The sequence below is a fragment of the Carcharodon carcharias genome, chromosome 1, assembly GCF_017639515.1.
Source record: "Carcharodon carcharias isolate sCarCar2 chromosome 1, sCarCar2.pri, whole genome shotgun sequence".
NCBI lineage: Eukaryota > Metazoa > Chordata > Chondrichthyes > Lamniformes > Lamnidae > Carcharodon > Carcharodon carcharias.
The window spans coordinates 113,829,014-113,836,578 of NC_054467.1; the positions used below are offsets into that span (position 1 = coordinate 113,829,014).

The 7,565-nt window shown below is 43.4% G+C and overlaps 1 protein-coding gene across 1 annotated transcript in view; it reads left to right on the forward strand.

Moving 5' to 3' along the window:
- Positions 1-5,045, forward strand: part of LOC121274930 (ADP-ribosyl cyclase/cyclic ADP-ribose hydrolase 2-like) — a 39,574-nt gene extending 34,529 nt beyond the window's left edge. The window contains 1 exon segment of the mRNA XM_041182339.1: positions 4,861-5,045. The gene's annotated coding sequence lies outside the window, so the exon portion shown is untranslated.
- Positions 5,046-7,565: the final 2,520 nt, after the last annotated feature.

The window sequence follows — 7,565 nt, forward strand, 5'->3', positions numbered from 1 at the left end:
ATTACTCCCAGAAACTCCTGCCATTGCTGTTCCACTGTCTTTCCTGCTAGGCTCATCTCCCAGTCAATTCTGGCCAGCTCCTCCCTCATGCCTCTGTAGTTGCATTTATTCAACTATAATACCATTACATCTGATTCCAGCTTTTTCCTCCCAAATTGCAGGGTAAATCCTATCATATTATGGTACTTCCTCCTAAGGGTTCCTTCACCTTAAGCTCCCTTATCAAATCTGCCTCATTACACATCACTAAATCTAGAATTGCCTGTTCCATAGTGGGCTCCACCACTAGCTGCTCCAAAAAGCCATCTCGTAGACATTCTACAAATTCCTTTTCTTGGGATCCACTACCAACCTGATTTTCCCAGTCTACCTGCATATTGAAATCCCCCATGATCACTGTAACCTTGCCTTTCTTACACGCCTTTTCTATCTCCTGGTGTATCTTGTGCCCCACACCCTGACTACTGTTCGGAGGCCTGTACATAATCCCATTATGGTTTTTTTACCTTTGCGTTTCCTCAACTCTACCCACACAGATTCTATATCATCTGACCCTACGTCATTTCTTGCTATCGATTTAATTTCATTTCTTACTAGCAAAGCAACACCACGCCCTCTGCCAACCTGCCTATCTTTTCGATCGGATGTATATCCTTGGATATTTAGTTCCCAGTCCTGATCCCCTTGCAGCCATGTCTCCGTGATGCCCACCACATTATACCTGCCAATTTCAACCTGTGCCACAAGCTCATTTACCTTGTTTCGTATACTGCGTGCATTCATATACAACACCTTCAGTCCTGTATTTCCCATCCCCTTTCTTATTATCGTCCCTTTATCTGATGTGCTTGAAGTTAGATTCCCATCCCTTTCCAAACACACTGTCCTATTTTGTGTTCTGGAGACTTTAACAGCCTCTCCTGGGCTCTCCTTTCTTTTCAGTTTTTTCATAATTTTCCATGAAGCTGAATCCAACGGCCCCCACACCCCACCACCCCAACATGCTAACCTGCTGCTTTGTTTCCCATGAGTCATACTTCTTGGAGTTTTACCCTTCCCTCCCCCCCCCCACTTTCTAGTTTGAAATCCTGTTGACCACCTTATTTACCCTTTTCGCTATAACATTGGTCCCAGATTGGTTCAGGTGGAGACCATCCCAACAGTACAGATCCCTCCTGTTCCAATACTGATGCCAGTGCCCCACGAAATGGAACCCCTCTTTCCCTCACCACTCCTTTAGTCATGTGTTTACTTCCCTTATTCTCGCGTCCCTATGCCAATTTGCATGTGGCTTGGGTAGTAATTCGGAGATTATAACCCTTGAGGACCTGTTCTTTAATTTAGTTCCTAGTTCCTGATAATCCCCAAACAGGTCCTCTTTCCTAATCTTACTTATGTTATTTGTCCTGACGTGGACCACAACAACTGGATCCTCCCCCTCCCTCTCCAATATCCTTTCAAGCTGGTCAAAGGTGTCCCTCACCCTGGCACCGGGCAGGCAACATACCATGCAGGACTCTCAATCCTGCTTACAAAGGATGCTATCAATTTCTTTAATTATAGAATCCCCTACAACTACCACTTGTATTTTTGCTCCACCCTCTTGAATGGCCTCCTGTGTCACGGTGGCCTTTTTAAATACCTATCGAATCTCTTGCTATCCATTTTACATTTCTAGCTAGCTTCCTCTCATACTCTAATTTATTTCTCCTGATTAACCTTTTAGTCATTCCCTGCTGTTGTTAATAATCTGACCAATCATCTGTCCTGCCATTCATCTTTGTGCAGTTATATGCGTTTTCCTTACTTTCGATGCTTTTCTTAACATCTTTAGTTATCCACGGATATGGGGTCCTCCTCTTAAAATTTTTCTTTATAGTAGGGATATACTTACTCTGAATGTTCTGAAATATCCCCTAAGTGTTTTCCATTGCTTCTCTCTTGATCTATCCTCTAGCCTAGTATCAAAGTTCACTTCAGCTAACTCAGTTTTCACGCCCACATAGCTGCCCACATAGTTTAAAATATTAATCTTAGACCCACTCTTCTTCCTTTCAAACTGGATGTAAAATTCAATCTATTGTGGTCACTTTACCCTGAGGTCATTAATTAATCCTGTCACATTACACACTACTCTGTCTAGTATAGTCTTCCCTCTGGTTGGTTCCAGAACATGGTGCTCTAAGAAACTATCTCAAAAGCATTCTATGAATTCCTCATCCAGGCTACTACTGCCAATCACCATAGCGCAACTGGAGCCTGAATCTGTTTCAGAATCTAACCTGACATTAGAATTAAACAGAGGCAGTCTTCCTGGTGGAGGGAATCTCACTACACTTTACTTTGGGGTCTGTGAAGGTCTTTGGCCTTAAATTAAATCCTAAGTTTAGCATTAAAGTGATGTGATTTTGGCATTGCAATGATGCTAAACTTGAGTACTGTGAATGCTGTTTACTATTCAGCCTATCAGAGTCTATTTGCAGAAAACTGTAGGCTGCCTGGTGAACCCTGATGCCTTCCTTGAAGGTCCGGGCATGTTGTGTTGTTATAATGATAAAAAGGCACCAATCACTTGTAATCAATTAGGCAAACACACCGTGGGCTCACGTATGAAGACTAGGCTTATGAGAACAGATATACATGGATGTAAAGCTTGAAGACATCAAAGCTGTGCTGTATTCTGCTCACAGGCAAAAGTGAAACTAAAACTGGATAGCATGACACACTTCCCTTTTAGTGAGGTCATGCTGCTATCCCATAAAGGCATGTTATAACATCGGGAAGGGAATGTCCTCCTAATTTGACTAATCCTGGTTTGAGTTACACTGGCATCAGTGTCAGAGATTCTGGAGTCATCTTTGGTTTTAACTTGTTCATCTGATCACTCACCACTCCATCATGCATGTCAACCTGAAGTGTGGAGGATGAGGCCAGGAAAGAATGGTCAAGTCATAGATATGACCAAACTCATGGAATGGAAGGCTCCTTTCTGAGTTGGCTCTAATGGTATTATGTGGAATCAATTTCCTGGCATTAACCTGATCGTTGTGAGCATTAGCACAAAACTTCCCTCAATTCAGCACTAACTAATTCTCTCATTCACAAATGTCCATGTGGAATTCAGAAAACAATTACAGTGAGACAGTAAGTTTATTGAGGACAGAGGGACAAATTAGGGGAAGTTTTTGTTTTAAACCAGTGGGGTTATATCTCATCTTAATGCTGCCACTGCTGCCCAAAATGAAAGAAATTGATCTCTACATAAAATAGCAACCCATGTTTGAGAACTGGAGCTGTGGCTGTCATTGGTGCCAGTTAACATTTGATGTAATGACAGTTCTCTGTTTAGCAGAAATGGAAGAACAATGTGTCCTTGAGTTTTGATGGATTTGATGATTTCTCAACAAAGAATCTGAGATAATAAAGTAAATGTATTTTAAATGATGACAAAACATTCCCTTTATCTCGGTGTTCACCTTAATCAAACATTAGAATGGATAGGGAATTAACTGAAGCTTCAGTAGCTGCTGCATTCCCTCTTATGCTAAACAATTCCCTTTTAGTCGGCAACCTCCAGAGCAAATGTAAATACGTTTACCTGAGGGTAGCTTGTTTGAGTGGTGAGGTACCTCACACACTAGCCTGGATTTTACCAGCCTTCTTGGCATGGACTGAGAGGGGTGGGATGGGGACCTTAGAATGGCAAGGGAAGGCAGAAAGTGGAGTGCCTATCGCTTTGCCACCATTACGGCCTTTGCCAGTGTTAGGTTGGGGGTGTTGCGGGTGGACTTTAGCACCCAGAGGCCAACTGAGGCACTTACATGGCCATTTAAGGGCTTCTTCCCGTCACCACTGGCATTTTACCAGTGGCACTAAGCCCTCCGCCTTATTAAAGTAATATTCAGTGCTCATCTTTTCTGTAGCCTTAGCAATCTTATATCCCTCCATTAGATTGCTTCCTTTCCAGGTTCAAATGCCCAAGCATATCCAGTCTTGATCATAACTCCGAACCCTGAGTCTGAGGATCAGTTCCGAGGCTCTGTCTTCACTGCCTCCAATGTACAATTGCCTCTCTTGTTTCTTTGTGCCAGAACTGGACTCAATATTCGAGGTGTGGCCTGATCAGAGAATTGTACAGTTTATCACTACCTCCCTGGCTTTTTTCTACTGGAAGGGATTTAGAGCAGAAGAAAGGACAAAGCTGCAAGGCTGTGGAATTAACTTGCAGAAGTAGGGTTTGAGACAGAAACTATACAAACAATCAAGATGAGATTGGAAAAAGCTATTGACGGAATATGGAAACAGAGTGGATAAATGTAATGAGGGATATTTGGTCCTGTGAAGGATGAGCACTGACTTATCCTTCTGGCTGGACCTTCCATTGGAATCTGTTTTTAAACCTAACAATAGCCTTTCTGGTGTAACCAACACCAATGTAGGATAATCCAGGCTTACCTGGAATACAACTAGTTTGAATTTTAGTAACACATCCACTTTTTAACTTTTTTCTACAAAATGAAAAACTACATTATAAGATTAGGAAATTCTATTTCGCCATGCTCACTGTAGTTATTTCCACAATGTAGTCACTAGAATGGAGAGGAAGGCACCAATGAGCAGATTCCCAGATCAGACACTCCAGTGACACTTGAAGCAGTGCTATTTGGCTAAGTGCTTATGTGACCCTGCAGTCCGAGTTTTCCAGTTGTTTAATGGATGGAAGATCAAGGTTTGCAAGCCCAAATTTTCCCAACCTGTGTCTCTGCAAATGCCACAATCTCATCAATAAATATCTGATCCTGGAATCACATCCCAGTGAATTTTCTAACAGGTTTTTTTCACTTTTTCTTTCATATACAGAGTTATTCGCCACTTGCAATGCGTGGACTTCCCAGACAAACCAGCCTGCAGTTGTATTTAGTCAGAAGATCATTCTTTTTAATCAGATGGATACCTTGATTTCATTTCACCTAATTTCTCTGAGAGCTGATGTTTAATCACTTGTAGTATTGTGCATGTTTGGCATTAGTAAAATTCTGCAAAAAAAAAGTGTTGCCAAATTCCTTTCAGATCAAAACGATTTTTATTTAAATGTGAACTCAGCATCCCACACTCTCCGTCAGGAGCTGTGCTTTTGACAGCATTGCCGATTCTGAGATATGTACTCTTTTAAAGTTTTGCTGGGATTGTAAGATCATTGAAGATGTAGATTAGTCTTGAACAAAAGAAGTCTAAAAATTGAATGAAAAGAAAAATGACCTTGCCCCACCGATTGCTTTCTTCCATCCTTCTCCAGCAAGCATTCAGTTGGCTTCTGTGGACTTCTCTGTTAACCAAATTTGCCCTCCTAAAGCCTGTTAACACACTCCTCATTGTTTGCCAAACCTCCTACTTTTGTGTCCTCAGCAAAACAGTCTCATTGTTGTAGGTCCATATCTCACAAAGTAGGGCAGTGTGAGTCAATGTCCATAGAAGTAAAACCCTCAGACTACTTCCAGGAGTGACTAGTAACTTTAAACTCAAGAAGGTGTGTAAGGAAGACCCATATTTGTAACATAAACAGAAAATGCTGAAGATGCTCAGCATATCAAGTAGCATCTATGGGGAGATGCGGACTGGCCTGTTGTTTTCAGGTTTTTATTTTAGGTTTACAGTGTCTGTAGTGTACTTCCCTCACCACAGCCTGTTCATGCTGTACTATGTTTACAGGTTTATTAACTCAACAATCTTACACTATATATGTTGCCATCTCCTCTAACAGCAATTACTGACATGTAGAACTCCAAAACCCCTTTCTCCATTTTAACAGGTGCTACCAGCTGATCTACTGCGTCAACTGTCTGGCATGGCCTGAGAAACGACCCTCATGCACCACAGACCTCCAGTCCTGGCCGGCCAGAGTATGCAGGATCAGGGCTGAGTCAGGATGCCACTTCTTTGCCAGGAACCCACACATGTATGAGGGCATCTTAGATTCTTATGAAAGAACAGCAATAGGAAATGTGGGGCAGCATCTTACAGACTTAGCCCCTGGCACAATGCTGGGACCATTTTTGGGTCCAAAACCTGATCCCTGGATTAGCGGGTCTCCTGTTTGTTTTTTATTGCGGTGAGCCATTTAAAAATCTCCAGGCTCCCCAACCATTTGGAGAGTACAGGCAGCTGATGTGGCCATTTTGTCAGGGGAGGGATTTCTGTTTAAATGGCTACAAGATTTTTCAGAAAAGCTCAACAACATTTTTCAGTATCCACTGGAATGGAAAGGAAACCAGGGAAGGCTGCTTCCAGACCTCTCACTCTTATCTGGAGGTGGAGCTGAGGGTCTGCACTGAGTTGCACTCTCCTAATGACAAGAGGAGGAGGAGGACAGCCTCTTAATTCACGTTGTCATGGGTTGAAGTGGCCGAGGAAGTGAGCAGCAGCAGTGTGCCTGGAGACAATGCACACGGAAGGTTCAGGAACTCGAGAAGGCATTAAGGTAAGTGCTGTAACACTTACAGTTGGCAAGCCTCTGACTTTCCCAGTATTCCACTGCACAGCAGTCCTCTGATCAACACATCTAGCAGCTCCACTCATCCCTTGCTTTCCAGACTCCTCACATCCCCACCTCAGCAGTCAACACTCATACCCATATCCTATTACCCTTTCCCACCCATGACTCACAGTGACCCTCCACAAATGGTGTCATCCCCTCTTCTGCACACATTATTATCAGCAATCACACCTTGCAGGAGGAGAAAGCACACATCATGGCAAGAGGCAGAGGTACAGCATGGGAACAGGTGGGAGTGGGCCTCCAGTGACAGACGCCTTGTCGGGCATGGGCAATGCTTGCCCACCTGGTTCACCAGGAAGGAGGTCTTTCACCATGAGATTGCAGATGTCAGCAGTGATCTGCCATGAGACCCAGAGCTTCCTGAGGCACCGGTGCTCAGACATGTGGAGGGAACTGATCCCAGCCTGTAGACCCTGTGTTGGGAGACTCACACCCTTCCAGCTGGATGGTGGCATCAATCCCATCTGCCTTGTGGAAGGGACATGCGGCTGAGAAGAAGGCACTGCTGCTGGTGTTGATGCTGCTGGAACAGTCGGCAATGATGAGCCCCCTCCCCTTGACCCAGAGCAGAGTTGAAGGTGGAGCTGCATATACTGCTACATGCTGCTATGAAGGCTGGAAGCAGAGAAGCACAGAAGTAGGTGGGTGAATTGTTGTCAGGAGAAGTGCCTTCCAAATATTTGACAATCATCTGTTAAGCAGTGATAACACTTTGACAGAAGGAGTGCTTTGACAATGGCTGGAGCTTCCTGATATAACTGAATAAAAACTTTCTAGTTCAATGAGGAAATTCTTCCCACTTTGCATTGGCCTTCTCCAATCTACTGGGTTGCAGACTCAGTGAGGGATTTCTCCCCTGTCTGGAAAGAGGGTATAACAAAGACTTGCATTTCTTTGACACTTTTCATGACCATCAAATGTTTCAAAGTGCTTTACAGTCAATGATGTACTTTTTGAAGCGTAGTCAGTATTGTAATGTAAGAAGTGTAGCAGCTAATTTACACTCATC